At 43.8% G+C, this 25,000-nt stretch overlaps 1 protein-coding gene across 1 annotated transcript in view; it reads left to right on the forward strand.

The window, feature by feature from the left end:
- The first annotated feature begins 8,972 nt into the window (after window positions 1-8,972).
- The window catches only part of LOC310774429 (uncharacterized protein), a 44,905-nt gene continuing 28,877 nt past the window's right edge, over window positions 8,973-25,000 (forward strand). Inside the window, exon 1 of the mRNA XM_083634501.1 lies at window positions 8,973-9,186. The gene's annotated coding sequence lies outside the window, so the exon portion shown is untranslated. The remainder of the gene's footprint in view (window positions 9,187-25,000) is intronic.

Genomic DNA, 25,000 nt, shown 5'->3' on the forward strand with positions numbered 1-25,000 from the left:
TTTACAAATCTCTCAACGGGTCAGGCCCACACTACATCTCTGAAATGCTTCTACACTATGAACCATCCAGATCCCTGAGATCTTCAGGCACTGGTCTACTAATTGTCCCGAGGACCAAATCAAAACATGGTGAAGCCGCGTTCTCCCACTATGCCTCTCATAACTGGAACAAACTCCCTGAACACATTAGATCTGCCCCTACTCTGCCTATTTTTAAATCCAAGCTAAAGACCTTTATGTTTACTCTTGCTTTTAACTGCTACTAAACTACTGCCTCTCTCGGCCTGTAATTTTTAATTTTTTTTTCCCTGTACATTTCCAACAAATGGACTGTACATGTAATAATAATACTGAAGAATGCCTTGTAACTTATTTAAAACAGAAATAATGTTTCATGTCTGTTAATTTGAGTATATATTTTCGGCTGTGTTTTTTATGTGTTTTTTATATGTGCATTGCTTTGCTGCTTGTTTTTTCGATTATTTTTTTGTAAAGCACCTTGAATTGCCTTTGTGTATGAAAGGTGCTATATAAATAAAATTTGACTTGACTTGACTTGACATAAACGATGGTTTGGAGAGTTAATGGCTCATTTAAAACATGAACATTTTAAATATTGAACTACGGGATCTGTCAAAGAATGAAGTCTGGCAACCATTATTGGACTATTTTGATCGCAAATATTCTACAAAAGAGTATAATGATCTGCCTGCATGTATTTTCTGTCTCCACAATGGGGTTACGATGTGAACCTTAAGAAGTTGGCATCATCTGTTATTGTTGTCGGTTCTTGTTCATTATCTGGTTTGATTAGTTGATTGGTGTATTTAGTTTGATGTCTGGAAGGGTGATGTATATTCTGTGTGTTTTTCTATCTGGAAAGATCGAACAAGAATCAAAATGTGCAAGACTAGTCTGTTTGACAGCTGTTTGGCCTAGGGGTCATACTGATGTTGGTGGCAGGAAAACAGATGTGAGCCTGCAACTGACTGTGGAGTTTGGTCATCTGAGCCTCACCCCACAACCTGATCAACCAGTCATCAGAAGTCCATTCATTTCCCTTAGAGCTGTGTGAGCAGAGAAACTCTGCAGATGTGCTGACTGACGCTCAACAAGCTGGTCAGCCGACAAAACTTGGCCATGACAGAATCAGCTGTCAACCGATTTCTGTGCGTCCTTGTTTCATAAGCAGATGCAAGATGGGCGAGAACTTTCCAAACGCTTCTCACTTCTCTACAACTGATTTGAACACAACAGCAGGAATGAAAACACTGCTTGCAGAGTGTGTGTATCCAGGGTTGGTGGAAGGCTCTTGTCGTTTTATTGAGTCTCTTGCGTTTTTGGTTGATGCTATATTAGCGCTGCCTATCTAGTCATGTCAACTCATCAAAACAATGTAACATTATGAAAGATACATGATTTGCCTGTTGAAAACGTTATAACTGCAGACTTCTCTCAGAGTCTCTGGCCCCGCCCACAGTCAAAGAATAGAGGGATGACGTAGGCTATATTCTCTATAGGTCAACCCGGAAGTTATTGGGCATACCTTCTGTATTGGGATTTAGGAATATCCCAGTTGAGTGACGTTACACCCGAGTTGACCGCGTTCGAAAAAACGGAAAACCAGCCCAGGGTTAGCTCTAGCCAGGCTAGCCATTGCTAGCAATGGCAGTTGATAACAGATTTCACAGTATTTTCTGCATACAAACACTGTAGCAACATGTCCACAGATAGAAGTTTGACAGTTACTGTGTGTAGGACTGATTTAATGAGACACAAATAAGACAGAAGAGCTAATAAACACTATTTACTACAACTTTCATCACTGTTGAAGTGCGGACGTGCCATCTTGGATTTTCAGGTCTGGACTGCAAAGGTTCCTGACCTTTGACCCGTGAGCTTCCTAGTTCCCAGCACTAATGGAATGGGGCATTAGCATCGCCCTGGGTCCCCGCATCTCGAAGTCAACGTTTTTTTTGAATGGGCTTTTGGTTAGATGCTTGAAATAAGGCCGGCGGTTATAAACGTTTATGACACTCACAGGTTTTGTGCAGCGAGATAATCTTCACAATGGACATCACGATTTTCGAAGTGTAATGCGATCACCAGGAATCAATTTGAGAAGATTGTCTTGCTGAACAAAACCTTTTAGGTATCATAAACTTTTGTTAAGCGTGCACGGGCCTTAATTATTTCAGGCATGTCAAACTGTAAACCACATTGTGTCGGCTAGATCTCCACAGCTGGGAATCAAACTCGGAACCTCCAGCATCTCCAGCTGACTGCACTACGCATACCCGCTGGCTATCGCTATACATATCCCCCAAAAACCCATTCACAAAACCCATTGACTTCGAGACGAGGGATCCCCCGCTAACGCATTTCCGAGTTTTAGCACTCGTTCCTGCGGCACTATAGACACTTGGTAGTCGTGTGGAGAAAAAAAAAGCACTCTAAAAGTCAGTCTAGAACAGCTGGTTCTCTACCTGGAGGACATGAGATGATTTATGGGGTAGGAAATTATTTTAATTGTTTTTTCCATGTTTATCTGGCAGCAAAACAATCAATGCCGGGTTCGTGGAGTTAAAGATCCGATTAAAAAAAGAAGAAAAAAATCTCCTGTGTGAATCAAGGCGCTGTAGCGTGAGACTACAGGTACACATCACCATGTCTGACTTGATTTACTACCTGCTTTGAGAGGTGATTCCTGAGGATGACTCAGACTGTGTGCGTGTGTGTTTGCGTGTGTGTGTGTGTGTGTGTGTGTGTGTGTGTGTGTGTGTGTGTGTGTGTGTGTGGTGTAGTGTGTGTCATCGTCTGTAGGTGTGTCCCCGTGTCTGTGCCGGAGTGTAAGCACGTCACTCTCTCTCCACTTTCCTCCATCACTCTCTTAGATCCAAAAGCAAACAAACAGCGCCCCCATCAACCCCCCCCCCCCCCCCCCCCCACACACACACACACACACACACACACACACACACTCTATTTTTGATCACATTCCTAACCAGTGACTTCAGACCAGAAGAGGGCAAGCCTGTGTGTGTGTGTGTGCGTGTGTGTGTGTGTGTGTCTGTGTGTGTGTGTGCGTGCGTGCGTGCGTGCGTGCGTGCGTGAGTGCGTGCGTGCGTGCGTGCGTGAGTGCGTGCGTGCGTGCGTGTGTGTGTGTGTGTATGTGTGTGTGTGTGTGTGTGTGTGTGTGTGTGTGTGAGAGAGAGAGAGAGAGAGAGAGAGAGTGTGTGTGTGTGTGTCCATGACGTCAGCTGTTTGTGTGCTGGCTTGCTGTGGTTGTGTCTGGGGTAGCAGCTTGGCAGATAAGCAGGGTGCGGGGGGGTTAAGGGGGTGGGGGGGGGGGGGGTGGGGTGGTTATGGGGGAAATGACAGAAAAGACACAGAAGAAAATATGTCGCGCTGAATGTCAGTGGGATGGGCCTCAGGACCGATGGGCCTGTCAACTTTATAGACTTTTCATTGTTGAGCGATTGATGATTGAGTGTATTCTTAGCTCCCCCCGCTCTCTCTCTCTCTCTCTGTCTCTCTCTGTGTCTCTCTCTCTGTCTCTCTCTCTCTCTCTCTCTCTCTGTCTCTCTCTGTGTCTCTCTGTGTCTCTCTGTGTGTGTGTCTCTCTCTCTCTCTCTCTCTCTCTCTGTCTCTCTCTCTCTCCCCTCCGCTGTCTCAACACAGCCGGAGGAAACTGCTGTATAATGATAACAGACTCAGAGACAATGGGTTCAACGGGCACACACACACACACACACACACACACACACACACACACACACACGCACGCACGCACGCACGCACGCACGCACGCACGCACGCACGCACGCACACACACACACACACACACACAGACACACACACACACACACACACACACACACACACACACACACACACACACACACACACACACACACACACACACACACACACAGTGCAGGGGTCAGGGGTCCTGCCTGTGCTGCCGATAGTCTCCATTGCCTTTGACATTATTTATCAAATATGGAACAATCCGGACATACCAGGCGCGTTTCTGAACGCTTTTTTTCCTAAACGACTCCTTGGAATAGAGGCTCCCTGCCTCTGCCGGGACCCTGTCTGCCCAGTGGTCAGGTCAGGTTGGGTTTACAGTATTTTGGGCTGCTGCAATACTGCAAAGAGGGCCAAAGCCAAGAGACTGGCCTCTGTCTGAAAGGTCTAGCATTACCTGCTACCAGATCTTGGCGCTGTTTAAATGCAGATTTCCAAAATCATATCCATGAAGAAAGCAAAGTTCAAGTCAAGTCAAGTTTATTTGTATAGAGCTCATTCACAAGCGTCCAGGGCTTTACCAGAGAATGTGTCTAGCTAAGCACTGTCAATAGACAGGATTGAACAGTTGTATATTAGAGAGAGACAGAGAGGGAGAGAGAGAGAGAGAGAGAGAGAGAGAGAGGAGGGAGGTGGAGAAGGGGAGAGGCAGAGAGGGAGAGAGAAGAGAGAGAGAAGAGAGAGAGAACAGAACAAATCCTGGGGCTGGGCAATACAGTTGAAATCAATATCAGCATAATCATAAGGATAATTCTCTATACCAATGTACTGGTATATCGCAATATGGTTAATGTAAGCAAAATCACGTTTATTAATCAAATGATCATATAAAGACGACAAACATCAGTTCCTCATATAGGCTACTCTAAAAGTGTTTTTCGTTATCACCCACGTCCTAAGGGTCATACAATCTCCCACCCGCTGATATTTCCCCATTTTCTCCCCAATTGTACTTGGCAATTTTTCCCCCCTGCTGCCACCGGTCGCTGCTCCACCCTCTGCCGACACTGGGGAGAGCCGAAACTAGCACCATGCTTCCTCAGACACATGCAAAGTTGCCAGCCGCTTCTTTTCACCTGACAGCGGGGAGTTTCACCGGCAGGACGTAGCACGTGGGAGGATCACGGCACGCTATTCCCAGCAGTTCCCTTCCGCCCTGACCAGGCACCACGACCGACCAGAGGAGAAGCTAGTGCAGCGACCAGGACACATGCCCCCAATGCGGCTTCCCACCTCCAAACACAGCCAATCGTGCCTGTATGGACGCCTGACCAAGCCGGAGGCCACACGTGGGTGCGAACCTGTGACCCTCGTGTTGGTATAGGAAGGGAATCTACCGCTACACTACCTGGACGTCCAGTCATACTATTTTTAAGTGGCTGTTACTGATTTTCATGTTTTTCAAATATTGGATATCTAATTTTGAAATGAAATTCTCTAAAAGCACATGGCTCACAGACATTATAACACATATTCACAGTCACAGTTGCAGCTAGTGACGTTTAAATGTAATTTCAGAAAGAGTCACTGTAATGTTCTTTCCCGCTCTCCTTCAGGTGTTATGCATCTACCTGATTAAGGGGGCGTAGGAGGTTTTGCTAATCCAATCACAGCTGGCCACATCCTTCCCATTCAGCCAATCAAAGCTTTAGCGGCAACCTTTAAGAGCTGTTCCCTTCTCATACTCTTATCTGCTGTCATTTCAGTGCTGCTGCAACCCTCCTCCACCCCATTCTCCTCCAGGTCGGAGATCTCCAGAAGCCTTCTTAGTTCACCACCAGCAGGTCTAGACTCCACAGGGGGGATATCCTATTCTACTCACGGCTTCACTACCCCCTTCATAATCATGATGACGTCAGCATGACGTCTCCCGATGACGTCAGCATGACGTCTCAGAGTCATGATGGAGTCTAATCGCCAAAGACTTTGAACTTTTCATAACCATTGAACATTCATAATATGTCATTCATAATCTTGATCACATGTAAATATATCATTGCTCATGTGAATAAATCATGTCATCAAAAGAACATGGTGACTACCTTTGTGAAATAGCTTCAGTCCTTATGGCCGTGATAATGGAGTGGAACAGGCTAGGTAGTGGAGGTGAATAACAGGCTATGAATGCTGGTATGGAGCTGTGAAGATTTCATTCAAAAAGCTATATCCATTTTGGGAATAAAGTTACCCAATCTTCATCTAACAGCATTTTGAAAACCATGCAGTGCATTACATGATCTAAAATGTCGCAACTAAATACCTCGAGGCAGTGAAGTAAAATTTCACATATTATTCAGTTAGTTGTACCTTGATGCCGGCAGCATGTGTCAGAGTCACGTTTGATATTTCATTTTTTCCACTGAAACTCAAATATGTTGCATACCTTTTAAATTGGCGCGTATTCATCCATGCAGGGAGGGTTTGCTTAACATGCACACCTTTTGCCGTCACTTCCCTGCTTCACATTCACACAGTTCATTCATACAGTCACAGCGCAGCCTGTCTGATACTGTTACAGCTGTTGATGTGGTAGCGGACAGCATTTCGGTAACCCTTTATTTTAATTACATATGAACTACATATGAATACCAATGTAATTACTGTGTAATTACATTGGTGTTCATGGCTACTAGTTCATATGTAGTTAGTAGTAGTAACTATTTGTAATTAGACATGTTCATATGTAGATCATATGTAATTATGGACCTGTAAAATAAATAAAGGGTTACCAGCATTTCCACTTTCTCCACCAGTTTGTTTTGGTCCCAGCTGGACCAGGAATTGGAACCAGCAAACCCTCTTTTTAATATGGATTGGGCTTCTAAATGTGCTTTACCTTGGATTTTGGCAGAAGGGGTAGTAACATCTTGTCCTGTATTAACAAATGGTCATAGCATTTCTCTCACCTATAGGGTTGAATGGGAATGACTGTTCTATCAGTTATATGTCTGACTTTTTGCCTCAGGATGAAGCAAACAAACAAACAAATAAACACACACACACACACACACACACACACACACACACACACACACACTGGCGTAGCCAGACTTGGCACATTGGATGTGCCACAGAAAGTCAGGGTGTGCCAGGGGGTGGACAATTTGGTGGCGGCCACCACCCAAAAAAAGTTGGGCCTTTTCAAGCCAGATTTAGAGGAATATTAAGATAGGACCATATGACCATAACCATCAATGTTTGCTCCTTTTCGCACTCATTATTAGCAGATAGAAGCAGTCAATTAAATTGTATTTTTTGGCAACATGTAAAACCACTTTGGTATCTCAAAGAAGTCTCACCTACTTTTTCCAAAGAGTGTTCTAGTCGGGAAAGAACGCAAGTTTGGTTGGCATGCAGGTTTGTCTACTGCAGAGAGATCTGTACTTAGTGCAGCGACCAAAGCGCTCCACCCCCACGCCACCTCTCTCTCTCTTTCCTCTCTTTCATGCCCGGCCGCCTGTCTCGCATATGCTCCCCAAAATCTCACGGCAGTTTAAACATAGCAAGCGCGTAAACAACGCGACTATAGCAAGATTGTCTGGACAAGTGAGAACACAAACACATCGGCTACCAAAATATATTTCCCTGCTGCATGTCATGATGAGATCAGATTGGCAAAAGTTTGGATAGACTGGATTGCTTCCCGCAGCAGCGATGCCTTTTCCCCCACACTGCCTGGCTGATAGACAGGTAGGAGATTACAGCTTCTGACTGGCAGGGGCTCAAAACTATGGTATAACAACTTTGTATTCATTGGTCATTCATTGTGATATAAATTAGTGACATTTGCTGTTGGTATTTGGTAGCCTATCTGATGCCTGCAGTGCGCTATAGGAGCAGAAATTGACGCGCATCAAATGAGCCGCATCAATTAACGATAATGACGGGAGTCTTGCGCAGCAGCAGGATGATGTAGGCTATTGGTGCAGATTTTCAGTCATAAATATCAAACATGTTTGATATGATCGGGACGGCCCCGATGAGGCTGTGAGCAGATCGGGAGGGTTAAGATTGGATCTGCAAACCGCTCACATTACAAGATAATCTGTGCCGAACATCGGGCCCGACCAAGCTTGGCAAGCTGCCAGGCCATCTCCTCAGATTCTCGGGAGGGGTAAATCGGGCATAAATCGGGCCAAAAATCCTGTAGTCTGAGCCAGCCTACGCATGACAGCCTGTGCATGACAGCTGATGTGTTTTGCAGACAAACAAGCAAAAAACTTTAATTTTTCCCCCCCTTTCTTTGTGGGTGGCATTAGCACACCCAGGCGCACCCGTAGCTATGCCATACCTGACCTATTCAGCAGTAACTGATGAGTTTTGGTAGTTACTTATTATGCCAATAGACCTTTAATTGTTGTAGAACTTCAATTAATTTAGAACTTCAATTAGGTTTTGATACACTACTAGCCTACAGAAAATTGAGGAAAACTGGCCTACATGAAGTCCAACGACTATGACATCAAGATTAACAAATGTCACTTGTTTTTGATCTTCAACTTAAACTTTTGCTCGAGCAGTTTACTGTATGAGGCCCGAGTTGGACCCAGCAGCCGGTCAGCAGATAGTTATCCACGGCTAAATGGCTCCACCGTGTGGCAGTAAACCTAAACAGCAGCTGAAGGCGGAAGAGAAACGCTCAGCCGCTAGGGACCGCACTTTGGCCACATCGCGCGTTTTGCATCGAGCTTCCAGAGATCAAACCGGAAAGAGAAAAAGTTTCCTTCAAAATAATCAGTAATTGTGCCTAAAGTAAACACAAAATGAAACACAAACCACTGGGAAATAACACTATATTTATGGTATATCTGTGTGTGTGTGTGTGTGTGTGTGTGTGTGTGTGTGTGTGTGTGTGTGTGTGTGTGTGTGTGTGTGTGTGTGTGTGTGTGTGTGTGTGTGTGTGTGTGTGTGTGTGTGTGTGTGTGTGTGTGTGTGTGTGTGTGTACACAGATAATATATCTATGACTCAAGTGCTCTGCCTTTTCCCCGGGTTTGATTCTGTGTAAAGGAACGTTATGTTGACCGGAAGTTGTAGTTTGTACTCTTGCTAGCTTGACTTTTGCCAGTAGCGGTACCTCCTACTAGCTGTCAGTAGAAGCGTCTGCTTGTCTGTCTGTACGTGTCGCCACCTCAGACTGCAGCAGCAATGTAATGTAGTTTATGCTTCACTTCATGGACATTCATAATGACGGAGCCGTCGGTGTGAGATATCGGTAGAGTTGAAGACAGCGGTGATACCAGAGTGGTCGTTAGGACTGATAGAGGAGTATCGTTTCCTGGCTGCTGGGGCAGGCGGAATTTGACAGTTGTCCGCCTGCTGCTTGTTGTTGGTGTTTTGTCCTGCTGACTGACTGGCCTCCCAACCACACCACAGCGGTAAGTTAAGAGAGTCAACTAGCTGAACTCATCTTTCCATTGTTCTCGTAAACGTAGCTGTGTAGCCTGTAACGTTACTTTTTTTTATGTGTGTGTTCCAGGCGCATCTCTCCATGCGCTGCTCGAAGATATCGTTGTTCGTTCGTTCGTTCGTTCGTTTGGTTGGTTGGTTGGTGCTGTTGTGTTGCCAGATAAGTTACAGTTTATCGCACACAGCCTGCACAAAAATAATAACATTTCGCATTCAGGCCAAACTGCATAGGAAATGTATCAACGCAACGCACTGATGTATAGTTCGACTCCACAAATGACATAGGCTCCATCTGTTGTTATGCGCTGTTGACATCTCCACTTTCTGTAGGCTATATCCAAAAGGCAACGTGCCATTTCGGTGCTATATCTCTGTTTTGGCTACTCAAAATATATGTCCAATGAACGTCAACTAGCAACATGTTTACGTTGTGGCTTCAAAAGCATTTGTAGCAAGGTTGATTATGTCTAGCCAAGCACTTTGAAGTAATTGGGATCCCCCTCTGGAAAGAATACATTCATTATGAATTATTACTGTAGTAGTAGGGTCCTAAATACTATAATTATTCGAATATTCCTATGAACTATAACTCAATAGTGAGTGTAGTGAGCTTAGCCTACTTCAACTTCAACATAAACATTCTAAATGGACCAAAGTTTATTTCCTGTTGCAGAGTGTTTGCTAATACACTAGCTGATGGGAATCGTGTTTGGGTCCAAACTGTTCCCTAGCAACAGAATTCCAGTGAAACCATACGTAATATTATTATTACTAATATTATTATAAGTATGAACATGTTTACTGTAATATTGGCATCATAATCCTTATAAAGTTTATAGCATACAGTATGCTAGAAGAGTATGCAGACAGCTGGTCCTGGTCCGACAAAAGAAGACCAGCTGTATCATTGAGAGGTCTAATATTAGATGCAACCCGCTTGTAAGCAGTATCTGGGCATAAGGGTGTGTTGATGTTTCATCGTAAACGATGTAGCCTCAGAAAATAGGCTAGACTATACCAGTGTCCTTACAGTTTGACCATCTAGGCCAGTGACTCCCAAAGTGGGGGTCCAGAGACGTCCAGGGGTCTTGGAGGTTGCTGTACGGGTCTGTGTAGAATTCTGTGTATTTATCAACCAAAGCTTTGGCAGATTCTTGGGACAAAATCTTACAATCAAATGTGTATCTACTTGGGGGGTTGGTGATATGAACATGTTTGAGAATATCTCTGCTAGGCTACTTTGCAAATGATGTAGTTCAATAGTTCGATATTATCGTGTAGCAAGAGAATCATGTCAGGATGAAATAACGATAGTGAGTGCCTATATCGCCCACATTACATATAAGTCAGCATAGGCTGTTAGGATGGAGGTATGGAAGAGAGAGAGAGAGAGAGAGAGAGAGAGAGAGAGAGAGAGAGAGAGAGAGAGAGAGAGAGAGAGAGAGAGAGAGAGAGAGAGAGAGAGAGAGAGAATGCAATGTGAGCATCTGGTTCATTGATTCAAACAGGGAATAAGGTAGCTGTTGTAGCTAATTGTCTGGCTGGTTTGCATTTCCCCTTGCAGTTAGCCTGTACGTTACAAAGTGCTGGGGCAGTTAACCTGTACGTTACAAAGTGCTGGGGTAGTTAGCCTGTACGTTACAAAGTGCTGGGGCAGTTAGCCTGTACGTTACAAAGTGCTGGGGCAGTTAGCCTGTACGTTACAAAGTGCTGGGGCAGTTAACCTGTACGTTACAAAGGGCTGGGGCAGTTAGCCTGTACGTTACAAAGTGCTGGGGCAGTTAGCCTGTACGTTACAAAGTGCTGGGGCAGTTAGCCTGTACGTTACAAAGGGCTGGGGTAGTTAGCCTGTACTTTACAAAGGGCTGGGGCAGTTAGCCTGTACTTTACAAAGGGCTGGGGCAGTTAGCCTGTACGTTACAAAGGGCTGGGATAGTTAACCTGTACTTTACAAAGGACTGGGGCAGTTAGCCTGTACGTTACAAAGGGCTGGGGTAGTTAACCTGTACTTTACAAAGCGCTGGGGCAGTTAGCCTGTACGTTACAAAGGGCTGGGGTAGTTAACCTGTACTTTACAAAGGGCTGGGGCAGTTAGCCTGTACGTTACAAAGGGCTGGGGCAGTTAACCTGTACTTTACAAAGGGCTGGGGTAGTTAACCTGTACTTTACAAAGGGCTGGGGCAGTTAGCCTGTACGTTACAAAGGGCTGGGGTAGTTAACCTGTACTTTACAAAGGGCTCGGGCAGTTAGCCTGTACTTTACAAAGGGCTGGGGCAGTTAACCGGTGCTTTACTAAGGGCTGGGGCAGTTAGTCTATATGTTACAAAGGCCTGGGGCAGTTAGCCTGCACTTTGCAAAGGGCTGGGGCAGTTAGCCTGTACTTAGCCTGTACTTTACAAAGGGCTGGGGCAGTTAGCCCGTATTTTACAAAAGGCTGGGGGGCAGTTAGCCTGTACTTTTCAAAGGCCTGGGGCAGTTAGCCTGTACTTTACAAAGGGCTGGGGCAGTTAGCCTGTATGCTACAAAGGGCTGGGGCAGTTAGCCTGTACTTTACAAAGGGCTGGGGCAGTTAGCCTGTTTGTTATAAAGGGCTGGGGCTATTTATCTAGTCCAGTGGTTCCCAAACTGAGGTACGCCTACCCCTAGTGGTACGTGGAGGTATTGGCAAATATGCTCACAGATGACTCACATATTCTCTATCTGAGTCACTGTTCACTGACTCACTGCTAAAGTTAGCCACAGGAGCAGCGTTAACATCACGTGGTACTTTAATCTGGGCTGATGAAGACTGATTCTTTGCATTCCTTACTTTTCACTCTCCTTCATTCTCTATTTACTTTCTATTTATTATATTCTAACAGCCTTCATTCAGGCAGTTTCTCCCCCTCTTGCTTTCTGTTTCACACCAACAAAACTCTCCTGCACACATATTCCCTGTCGCAATCTCACACTAAACGAGGGTTGGCCTACTAATTACATCAATAATCATGATTTGAGACTAGATATCCTCTTAGATTTTGGATAACGTTATATTGTGAGGTGGCATACTTTGCATGTCTTTTGCTGCTTTAAAAGGCTGCATTACAGTAAAGTGATGTCATTTTCTGAACTTACTAGCTGCTGTTCTATTATTTGCCTTTACCCACACAGTTATTCTATTCACATTACTGATGATTATTTATCCAAAATCTCATTGTGAAAGCACCAATAGTCATCCCTACAATATCGTCGCAATATCGATATTCAGGTATTTGGTCAAAAGTATTGTGATATTTGATTTTGTCCGTAATGCCCAGCCCTACAGTACAACACACATGTTCCCTCTCACATCCTCACACTAAACTCTCTCACACAAAAACACTCCCCCTGTCTGTCTGTCTGTCTGTCTGTCTGTCTGTCTGTCTGTCTGTCTGTCTGTCTGTCTGTCTGTCTGTCTGTCTATCTGTCTGTCTGTCTGTCTCCTGTCTGTCTCCTGTCTGTCTCTCTGTCTGTCTCTGTCTATCTCCTGTCTGTCTGTCTGTCTGTCTGTCTGTCTTCTGTCTGTCTCGTCTTTCCTTCTCTTTGTCGCGGTGCCTCACTGTCTTTTGTCTCTGCCTGTCTCTACCTTTCTCTCCACCCTGCCACTGCCTTTGTCCCCATCCATCCCCTCCTCCCACATCTCTCTCCCCCTCTCTCTCTCTCTCTCTCTCTCTCCCTCTCTCTCTCTCTCTCCCTGGTCAGTGTGTGTGGTCAGACTGCTGGAGCAGTTACAGCGCTCCACCCTGCCCACCATCACCACATCTCACTGCCTGCTCCCTCAGCTGACGGCCATAGAGCTTACGGGGCTCACGTGGGTGTGTACTGTGTGTGTGTGAGTGTGAGTGTGTGTGTGTGTGTGTGTGTGTGTGTGTGTGTGTGTGTGTCTGAGTGTGTGTGTGTGTGTACTGTGTGTGTGTGTACCGTGTGTGTGTTTCACGTGAACGCTTTAAAGCTACACGTCGGCAGCTTCGCACGATGGCGGCTACAGAATGAGAACAGATTGTAAGATTTGAACTGAAGTAAGTAAATGACGATGCCAAAGTGGTTCCTGCACACTGCACTGCAGCACGCTCATGTTCCCAACCAGGCCTCTCTGTCCTGCTTTAGACCAAAGGCAAACCAAAGGCATGAGAGAGACAAACGATCCCATCTGGATTAGATCTTTTGCTTTGTGTGGATGGAGAGCTGCTGCCTGCTGTTTAGGAGATGTGATGTTTGTCTTCAGTGGTGATTGATTGGTCTCTGTGGTGACGTGTAGCCTTCACTTCACTGTACATCCCAACATCACAACACTCGTCTCTGCAGTGAAGGAGCAGCACCTTCTGTGTGTCTCTGCTCACAACTCCCACAGGAGCTCAGATCATGCTGTCATCATGTGTGTGTGTGTGTGTGTGTGTGTGTGTGTGTGTGTGTGTGTGTGTGTGTGTGTGTGTGTGTGTGTGTGTGTGTGTGTGTGTGTGTGTGTGTGCGTGTGTGTGTCTGTGTGCGTGTTCTGATTTATGTATTTAAGCTATGCTTTTTTTTTGCCTCTAAGATATTTTGGGGGATGCCTCTTGTCAAGCCCCTTGAGGGCTTTTTGGAATCTCCTGGCTTGCATGTTTTCTTTTATTTAAATTGCATTTGATGGTGTCTTTGTATACCGCAGTGCAACAGTGAGCATGGTCAAAATAGAGGGGGGGGGGGGGGGGGGGCAACGTTAATGTTACAGATCGTGACCAACAACATTTGTGTGTTGAATTTAACTAGCTGGCAGAAAACGGGCAGAATTACTGGCAGATCATGTTAGATTCACGTGGGCTCAGTTTTGAAGTTAACATGACGTTAAGGAGAGATAGAAACACAGCAGCAGCAGCCTCCAGTATGTAATGGAGCGACTTCATGGGAAGAGGCGAGTTGAATTCACAGTTGAAGACTTGTACTCACTTTGGGTTGAAAACAGGAAAGAACGTGAAGTTTCTTCTTTGTCTTAACATTTTCACACCAACACAACCGACTTCTGCTTATCCCCCCCTCCTCCTCCTCCTCCTCCTCTCCTCTCTACCGCTTCTCTGAACTGGTTTAATGCCGCCCGTGCCGGGGTGGCAGTTGAGTGGACTTGGCCTTTTTTGATTAAAACTGCAAATGTTTAAATGGGAACAGATAATTAATCACGATGGTCCGATGTAGAAGCCTCAGGGGGCTGGCCCATCGACGATGTGTCAACCCACATGATGGTGCCAACCCACATGAAACTAACAAACGCATTCTTTCCTAATTTCAACCCAGTGTGAGTAACGTTACAAGTGTTCAAGTGAATTCAATGTGACTCGTTTGTTTATAACGTTAGAAGCAGTCACATACACAGGCAGAGAGCGGGGGGAAGTCCGCTAACGTTACGCTGAGCCCACCTGGATAAATTAGTCACATTTCATCATGGCAAATAATAATATCCACACGTCGGACTGAGAGCGGTTGGATGAAAATCAACCATCAGAGTTTATGTTTTAATCAAATTTGGGCAGTGGTGGCCCAATGGTTAGAGAAGCGAGCTTGTGACCGGAAGGTCGTCGGTTCAATCCCCGGGACCGGCAGGATAAATCGGGGTGGGGAAAGTGAAAAAGGCAGCGCTTGCCCCTCCCTCATTACCACCACTGAGGTGCCCTTGAGCAAGGCCCTTATCCCCAACCGCTCCAGTAGAGCTGCTCAGTGGCCAGCAGATCAGAGTGTGGTCGTACTGGTCAGCTTCCAGGTGTGAATGTGAACAGGGCGCTCCTGAAAAAGAGAGCATTGCTCTCAGTGAGACTCCCCCTGTATAAATAAAGGTAAAAAAAAAAAAAAAGCTTTAGAAGAAAGTTTAGTCGTGGACACGCTGCTGAGCTGAGTCAAAATGTGAGGACATGTTTGTTCCTCTGTTTGGCTGTAGTGTGTATCTATATATATATATATATATATATATATATATATATATATATATATATATATATATATAATGCCGTATATATAATGTATATATATATATATATATATATATATACATTAGGGGTGGGGGAAAAAATCGATACACCACAGTATCGCGATATTTTGCCTGACGATATTGTATCGATATTTGGACGCCAAGTATCGATATTGCACAATTTTTTTTTTTTTTTTTTTTTTTTTTGCAGGCCATGCCAGGCCACCGGGCTACTATAAACTTTAGTTCCAAGGCCAGCAGTAAACAAACGGTAGCATATTTTCATTTTGTTTTAACAGTAACAGTTTTGTCATAACAGTACCGTAATTTACAAATTCCCCAGTTACTGAATGGGCTGCACAAGATGTTTTGTGTAAGTGAAGTGAAGTTGCAAAAACTACATAAGTACAGTAGTCCACACACACATCCAGTTAAGGTGGACTGTAAGTAGACTGTAACAAACAGTTCAGTTTGTCAGGTGCATGCAACTATGACATGACTTTATGAAAGTTGTTGGTATGTCTACTTGACAATGTTGCTGCAATAAAATGGTTGAAGTCAGATGTACAGACTGAAAAATTGTTCTTATATAAATCAGATGATGACAAAGTTTTCCTTTGGGGACATCATTTGCAGTTGAAAATGTAAGAAATCGCAATATATCGAAATATCGCAATATTCAATATATCGCAATATCGATATATCGCAATATCGAAAATATCGCAGTATCGCAATACTATCGTATCGTGACTCAAGTATCGTTTCAGTATCGTATCGTGGGCATCTGGTGATTCCCACCCCTAATATACATACAGATATAGTAGATAGATAGATAGATAGATAGATAGATAGATAGATGTGATTTATTATTTTGGCCGGCAAAACATTATGGTTGGTGAGTGGATTTTTCCATCTAGCATCTTGGCCGGTGAGTCAAAAAGTTCATTTCGGGCCGTGGCCAGAAACAATTCTGCAATATAGACTAGTGTTGTCACGGTACCAATAATTCAGTAGTCGGTACCGGTACTAGTGAATTTCCACGGTACTCGGTACCAATTTCGGTACCACGGTAAAAAAAAGACTGATATTTCTTGAACATATTCTCCTTTATTAAAGTATGCAACCATTTCCAATGAACCAATGGCATGTAGCCTTCAACTTTAAAACAAAACAATGTGCTTCTGCTTACTTCTTCTTACATTCAACTGTATGGCAGTGAGTACAGACAGTGCAACACCAGTGGCATGTAGCCCTCAAGTATTTAATTTTATTATTATATTAAATATTATAATTTAATTTATTTCACAGAATTGCTGGAATCCTTTTTTTTCAACGTTGTATATTGGTATTTGATCGATGCATAGGAATTCTGCCAATGCCCTATCACACTTTCTTGCTTCATGTGAGTTCTTGTCATATTTCCTCTGCTTTTCAAAAACATCAGGAATTGTCTGCTGGGTGGTCTTTTGGGCTCCGCGACTTGTGCCTTCCTCTTCATCTTCATCTCTCGCATACTGTTAAATGGAAAGTAACGTCAGTGAGATTTACTAAAATAAAGAGATGATAAAAACAACTGCACATACACACATGTAGAGTGCAAGCAATTTTATGTAGCTAGTTTTAATTCACGGACATGTTTCACCCGAAAGAAGCTTGTATTTATTTTGATGCCATGTTGAACTATGGCTAAGTTCGGCTATTAGCCGTGTCCCATAATGTTTCCATTACAAACATTGCATTGCACACATGTTACACTATGCTAGCTAACGCTGTACCAGGTATTAGCCGGGTCCCATAATGATTCCATTACAAAACACGTTACGTTAACGTTAGCGCAAACGTTTTTTTGGTTACACAATGCATTGCCAGCTATCTCAAAAACGAATGTGACAGGATAAGGTCTGTTTGATATGTTGTTAAACGTGTTATTTTACACCGTTTGAAAGAATTAACCCACCTTGAATTATTTGAACAGGTCTGGGTGCTTGTCTTTCAGCTGCTTGGCGAGATTGGATGTTTGGTTTGGAACTCCCTTTCACACTTTTTGCAGATGGGACTTTGGGGACTGATATTTCCAAATGCGACTCTTTGCATTCTTCTTCTCAACAAGTTGAGTTGTTGGAATAGGACAGGAGCAGCCGCTCCTCCTGCTGTAGCTGTTAGCCATTATCTTCGCTGCCTGTGCGCTGCGCACTGCTCGTGTAAACAAGCTGTGAATGACTGTTCGCGATTACGTGTGGACGTTCGGGGACACCGTAGTCCCGGAAGTGCGCGGGGCTGTATGCGCAGTATGTATGTATGTTGATCAGGCAGACAGGCTAACGTTAGCTGGCGGCTGGGTCCATGAAGCCAAGCCATGGTGGCAAACTAAATAGTAAATTCGGTACCCTCGGTACCATGAAAAACAGGTACCGTTCAGTACCGTAGCAATGTAGTACCGTCCAAGTACCGAAGTACCGAGTACCGTGACAACACTAATATAGACGTTTTAATTTGACAACAAAAACATTTGAAATTGAACCCCAGCTCACTTCCTGTTACAGTGTTTGCTGTGGACAGAAAAGAAGAAGAAGAAGAAGAAGGAGCAGAGCAGGACTGACAATTCCGTGAAAACCGTCTATAGAGCGTTGGAATGGAGGTCAAGGTTGGGAAGGTGAATTGAGAGAAAGGATAAAAGAGGCGAGGGAAAAGGCAGTTAGGAGAGAAGGGGGCGGGGCTTTGTGAAGGAGGGAGGGGGGGGGGGGGGTGTTGGTATGAGGGGTAAAGTGCTGAGCTCGGCAGCACTGAGGCCATTCAGGTGGAAGAGAGGATTTAAGGGAATTATGGTCCAAAGTGCTCCCCTCTCTATGCTCTTAGCTAGCTCGTGATTCGCTAAAGCTGCTAGACGCAGTGGGAACTTAGACAGACAGGCTAATTGTGTGAAAGAGAGGCGGTTGCTGTGTGGATGAAATGCTCGTAACCTTTGTGGCTGTTTTTGTCTTTCTCTCGATTTAAATCGAAACAGTGTATTTCATGCTGAGGACGTTATGTTCTTCTGTGAAATCTTTTCTATGCTCATCACACAATTGACAAAGCTTGGGTGTCAGAAGAAAAAAAAAAAGATTGGTCAATTTCTGAAATGCTGAGTGGAGATGTGAGGCTTTATTATGATAACAGTGTTTGTTGTGTCTCACTTACACTATAGACCCTTCTCACGGGGGCCATTTTGTGTCGAAAAGGCAGGGTAAACACAGGTGCAAGCAAAACACGAATGAGGGTTTCCAACTTCCACGATTGGAATTTGGAAACCCTCATTAGTGTTTTGCTCGCACCTGTGTTTATTCTGCCTTTTCGACACCAAATGGCCCCCGTGAAAAGGGTCTATTGTGACAGTGCTGATGCATGACCTATGACCTTAGACCTCTTTACTATTAGTTGCTTGTAATGTTGGTGATCGAGGAATTGAAGCTTGTTCGACTGTTGCTCTTGTAATTCTCACAGGCTGAGAGCCGTAGTATGCAAAACGATAACACAACTAACTACCGGTAACTCATTCTTATTTGCATAAACAGAATGTTTTGAGCAGTTGTAGTGTTAGGCCGGGCGAACGGGAAGCTGCCCAGCACTGCCACACTGGTACCAATGTCCCACTGTAATAAATTTAGGCTTTTAAAGTTCTAATAAAAAGGTTTCTTTTGAGAAGAGAGGCACGTGCTCAATGTGGATCTTATGGTGTGATTTCAACCGCTGAGAGATCGATCAATCAACAAACACCAAGCACACAATTCTGGTACTTTTTTAACTGGCAGTCCGCTGATGAAAAATATAATAATACTTTTTTTTACAGGTTTGAGATATTGAGTGATGAACCTATGATGTATGACAATTTTCCAAAAGGGAAACTTGAGTGTTTTTTGAGTGTGAAAATTAACATCTCAAATATCGTTAGCCTCATAGCATAATTGCCTGGCCTGGCATGGCCTGCCAAAATATGACTGAGGCTAACGATATTGAATTGTCTCGCCGATGCTACAGAAAACCCAATTTGAGCATCAGACTGTTGTTCCTGTTGACAGTAAACAGAGGAGGCTTGTTGTGTGCTGCTGACTTCCGTTGGCAACCACAGTAGTGATGGACTGGCTGTTGTCAGGCGTGGTCATGTGTCATGCTACTGTTATCATCGCCTGCTGCTTGCTTACAACAACACTCAACAACCGCTCAACAACCGCTTGTCTCTTTTCACTCTCACACCTCATGTGCTTGTTGTCAGACTGAAGTTCCCTGTACAGAAGAGATGGAGGATGAGAAAGATGAAACAAATATACACACACACTGAGAAACGTATGTTGAGCGAAAGGCCTTAGTAGAGGAACATTTGTGATGTGTGCATGTTAGGGCTGTGAATCTTCACTGGCCTCACGATTCGATTCGATTACGATTCAGAGGGCTACGATTCGATTCGATTACGATTCAGAGGGCTACGATTCGATTCGATTACGATTCAGAGGGCTACGATTCGATTCGTGTCGATTACGATTATCGATGCATCTCGATGCATCTTAAATTGATGCATCACTTTTTTTCCCCAATACCTGATTTATTTTTTCTCACTTTCTTTTTTCTCACTGTGTGGCTACTTTTAAAATAAAAGTGCATTTAGAATTGCATTGTATTATGATCCATAATTAAAATAAACAACTGCATGTACTTCCATTATATTTTATTTGATTATTATTTTTTATTTTTTTATTTATTTTTTTATAATCGATTTTTGACATTTGTGAATCGATGCAGAATCGTGCACGTCCGCATCGCGATGCATCTTATAATCGATTATTTTTGACACCCCTAGTGCACGTGTGGTCTGCACTGCTAAAAGTCATTCAAATGAGAAGAATCTAGAAAGGAAGTTAGCCTCAACGCTATTTTGTGTGTGACGTTTTTTTTCTTCTTTTCTCTGCATGTGTGTTTTCACGCTGACTTCCTGTCTCTATCTGTTGAGTACAACTCGCCACAGCTTCCCCTTGTGTCTTCTTCTGAAACTTTCCACCAGCCTGAGTTAGACCTAGTTACCCGCTCTGCTGTAGCTCTGACTGTGACCACATCATCAGGACACTTTCAACTTTAACCAGGCCACTCCTTGTGACAATGCAAGTCTATTGTACATTGGGAGACACTTGATAATACATTTCAGCACCGCGTCACAGAACACCGGCTAAACAAGGTTAGCGGTTTTCCTAACAGCCTTGAGCATTTTGGATCATGTTGCCGGGGAATGGAGATTTCTAGGGAGGCACCGATTTATCGATTATTCGCTTATTATTACTATTGGAAAATTTCAATAGGCCACCAATGCAGTGGTTGGTGTTATGGTGGTTTTATGGTGGTTGGTGAAACTTTGTCATAGGACGGAGGTTATATTAAAGCAGCTACGAGCAAGATTTTCGATTGTTATTAAACAGTATAATTATAATATTGATGCATCACATCTTACCTATAATTGTAGCTGAGACCAAAGCCGTGTGAATCGGAGATTGCTCTCTTGATGATTATAGAGTCTGTGTCTGTCTACCGGCGGGCTGGATAAACCCGGAAGTGAAACGAAACGGTTTACGGCAGCTGCCTGCCTTCAACCGTTTCACTCTGCCTATACAGACCATAAACACGGAGAACGCCATGCAGGGGCTTGCTACTCTTGCGAACATCTCTCGTTATATTCTAACAGTTTGTTTGGAAGTAATTTTGTTATTTTGTGGTTATGGCCGAAGTGGCCGCCGCAAACCGTTTCATTTCACTTCCTGATCTGCCCCGGCCGAAGACAGACTAATCGTCAAGACAACACTGGCCGATTCACTCGGGGTTCAAGCGAGACTACTTGCCGTTGGTCTCGTCTACTATTAGAGGTAAGATGTGATGCATCGATATTAAATTTAGACTGTTTAATAACAATCGAAAATCTTGCTCGTAGCTGCTTTAAAAGGTTGTTTCATAAATGTGTATGATTGAATTTGTGCTCATTATTTTTAAATTGACATGTGTGTAGCCCATGGCACAATTCAAACGGGATAAAAAAAAGTAACGTCTCTCAGTCTTTCAGACGCTGGTACACAGAGAAAGGCAGGAGGTGACGTTCACTTTGGCTCTCTGTTGTGTGATGAGGCGAAAAAACCCTGATTTGTTAAGTTCTGCTTAACAAATCAGTGTTAAGCAGATTTTGTTAAAATGATTTCATTGAACAAAGACCTACAGTAGATAGGATTAGAAGCAGGATGTTATGAGCAGCATCCCTGGAGGCTGGAGCTGTGTTTTGATCTGTGACACTTCGGCAGGGATCACATCTGATCACAACTCTCTGCGTACTATTTTTGAAACGTCAAGAATATAAAAATGAATTAGTGCTGGCACGCCAACCGGTTGGAACTCGGGATTGTCTTTGCTACATAGCAGTGCTTTGCAAAATAGCTGTCGTCTGGTAAGCTGAAGTCTGCTGCAAATAGCCACGACTTTTGCATTCCTGAGAACTGAATTGTTAATATGGCGATAATAACTAATAATAACTCTGGGCAGCAGGGGGCTAGGTGTGCTCAGATCAGTGCGGTTGGCTCACAGTAAAGCAGGCTGTCGTGTGTTTTATACGCGTGTATTGAGTACTGAAAGTGTCTTCAATGTAAAGTGCATAGGCTCCAGGAGAGGAACAAGAAGCAGAGCTTTGCTGGCTTCCTGGTTACCAACAAGAGTTGGCATAGCAGCCAGTAAAGCCCGGTGCGCTGTGCAAAATGGTAATCATCGACATGGTGCAAGCAATACAGTAGCACGACTCTGACCAATCAGATTGCTTGTGCTTAAGCTGCCCGTTATATAATGTGCAGGTATGTCCTGAAGTTAAACAGTCCAGCAGATTGTTTCTCACTAATGGCCAAAAGAGAGAGCAGCTGAGTTGTCAGGTGCTTCTCCGTTCTCAGCACCTGCTCAGCTCAGATGTTTGCTCACAAACCTGTTTCATCATCATCATCATCACTATGGAGGAGGGTCAGCTGAGGTACGGCAGCTCATGTGTGTGTGCATGTCCAGTTATGTGCTCTCTCTCTGTGTGTGTGTGTGTGTGTGTGTGTGTGTGTGTGTGTGTGTGTGTGTGTGTGTGTGTGTGTGTGTGTGTCCTCGCGCAGCAGCTTCTGTAGATTAGCTGGATTACAGAAGGTTGGGATTAAGCAGGAGAGCACGTGTCAGAGAGCTGCTGTTGACACTGTGTTAGTACTGCAGTCCTTCCAGTGGTAGGCTACTACTACTAGTACACATAAGTGTCCCTTGTGCGAGTATTGTTCTTAAAGCACACATTGCGGTCTGATGTCTGATTCTCAAGTGAACGAGCTTTATAGGTGGCCTTTCTAGGTAAGAAGTTGTAATTAGGCTGTCTGAAACCAGTTTGATACATAAGTTCACTGAATTTGCAACCTTTCTAGGTACCTACCTGGTTATGGATAATTTTCGAGGAACCATACCACGCATTTTAACTGTGCTTTATTAAATGATAAGCTGTCATTACTTCCCATTTGTAGTGTTTGTAACATATTCTTCGTTCGCTGGGTTTTACGCTTTTAATTTGAAGGCGGAAAGGGGAAATGGTGTATTCGTAGATTGAATTGACACTGGTCTGTCAATTCTATCAGTTCATATGTACCATTTATCTTTTTCGCCTTCAAATTAAAAGTGTTCACGGTAGCCTGTGAAGCCTCGACCTTTCTGGATTATAAAAGTAGTATAACGTTAGAGAAAACAGCCTCCAGCCATGGCAATGTATTGCCAAATGCTTTGGGATTCAACTTGATCAATCTTGGTCAGAAAAAATCTTGTATATTCAATGGAAACGGCACCAGTGCGACCTGTCGCGTGCAATGCTACCTTCAAGCATGAGGACGTCTGAAACGAATTATTTTTCATCCACCTATATTGAAATTAGTTACCTAATTAATCAAGTATCTAGTTAGGTAGCTAGGTGATAGGAGCTCACTTGAGTTACAGACAGACCCTATGTGTTTGCTGAAGAATAGCCATATTGAAACCTGGTATGCACCATGTGATGCTGATTAGGGATGTCAATTTTCGGTTAATTTCACTTTCGATTAACCGACGCTAATAATCGATTAACCTATCGGTTAATTCATAATTTTTTAATATTTAAAAAAAAAAAAAAATTTTTTTTTTTTTTTTTTTTGTCTATTTACTCAATGAACTCATGCCCAAACAAGGCGTGTCTATTTAGATGCTGAAATGTTAATGCTTTTTGTGTTAGAATTTCTAACACAAAAAGCATTAACAAGCATTAACAAAAAGCATCAACATTTCAACACAAATTCTGTTTGTGTTAGAATTTCTAACACAAAAAGCATTAACATTTCAGCATCTAAATAGACACGCCTTGTTTGGGCATGAGCTCATTGAGTAAATAGACCAAAAAAAAAAAAAAAAAAAAAAAAAATTTAATATTAACTGATAGACCGACAGCAATAACCGAACAACGACGTTAGCGACGGTTAATCGATTAACGGTTAACTGTTGACATCCCTAATGCTGATATCAAGGTGGATTAGATTAGGTGACTGTGCCCGTGATGTGATGGACTGCATCGTTTGAGTTGTAGCCTGGAAATAATCAGGACGGCTGACAAAGATCTGGCTGGACAAATAAATGAGTCTGGAAGTAGCATGTTGGAGCTTCAGGGGGAAAGTGAATGGTGTTTTAAAATAGGGATTTCACTTAAATACATAAAATAAGGTCTGTGGTTAACAAAGGTTTATGGGAGGGGTAATTTGTGTTCAGCAGGATAATCTTCACAAACGTGAATTAATCACTTTTATGACTTTTGCAACGTAAATGCGTTGTCTTTTTTCACGCGATTTTCAGAAAACGCTGTTGTATGACTTCATCCTTCTGTCAGGGATTGGCTGTAGGGCTCCTGGTCAAACCAGGCCCTGAGTCGATAGGCCTCAGGGTATGTCTGTGTTGACCATCGCTGCTGTTGAGCCGAATGAACAAAGCGGAGAGGTCTGCCCCCCAAAAAATCAAACCAACTTGGCTTGAGTGACATCACTGATGATGACGTCACCACTGATGACGTCACAATTCCTTGAGTGACATCACTGATTTCATCATCACTGATGGCATCACAATTGCTCGAGTGACATCACCGATGACGTCGTCGGTGACATCAGTGGGACGCAGGGAAGGGATGCTTCACAATGGCTCTGTGAGCGTGAAGGCCTACAAACTGTAGTGCCCCCTGTGAGCGGATTTTTGTTTTTTGTTTTGTTTTCTGCACAAGATTGGCACATTTTGGAGGTGATCGGAGCAACGTCTAGACTGGAGAGATAAATGTGCTCGGAAGGACGGACGGACGGATGGACATTTCATGATTACCGTATATTGTAAGATCTTTTATTTTCAGCCCAGAGAATGTGTCTGAACTTGGTGCATGCATTGCAATCTTGTCTATTGAGGCTACTGCCCCCTGTAGGCCTGTGTTGGATTTCATTTCTCTCTACTGCCTCCTGTAGGCCTGTGTTGAGGCTACTGCCTCCTGTAGGCCAGTGTTGGATTTAATTTCTCTCTACTGCCTCCTGTAGGCCTGTGTTGAGGCTACTGCCCCCTGTAGGCCTGTGTTGGATTTCATTTCTCTCTACTGCCCCCTGTAGGCCTGTGTTGAGGCTACTGCCCCCTGTAGGCCTGTGTTGGATTTCATTTCTCTCTACTGCCCCCTGTAGGCCTGTGTTGAGGCTACTGCCCCCTGTAGGCCTGTGTTGGATTTCATTTCTCTCTACTGCCTCCTGTAGGCCTGTGTTGAGGCTACTGCCTCCTGT

The sequence above is a fragment of the Poromitra crassiceps genome (genome assembly GCF_964638095.1).
Source record: "Poromitra crassiceps genome assembly, chromosome: 4".
NCBI lineage: Eukaryota > Metazoa > Chordata > Actinopteri > Beryciformes > Melamphaidae > Poromitra > Poromitra crassiceps.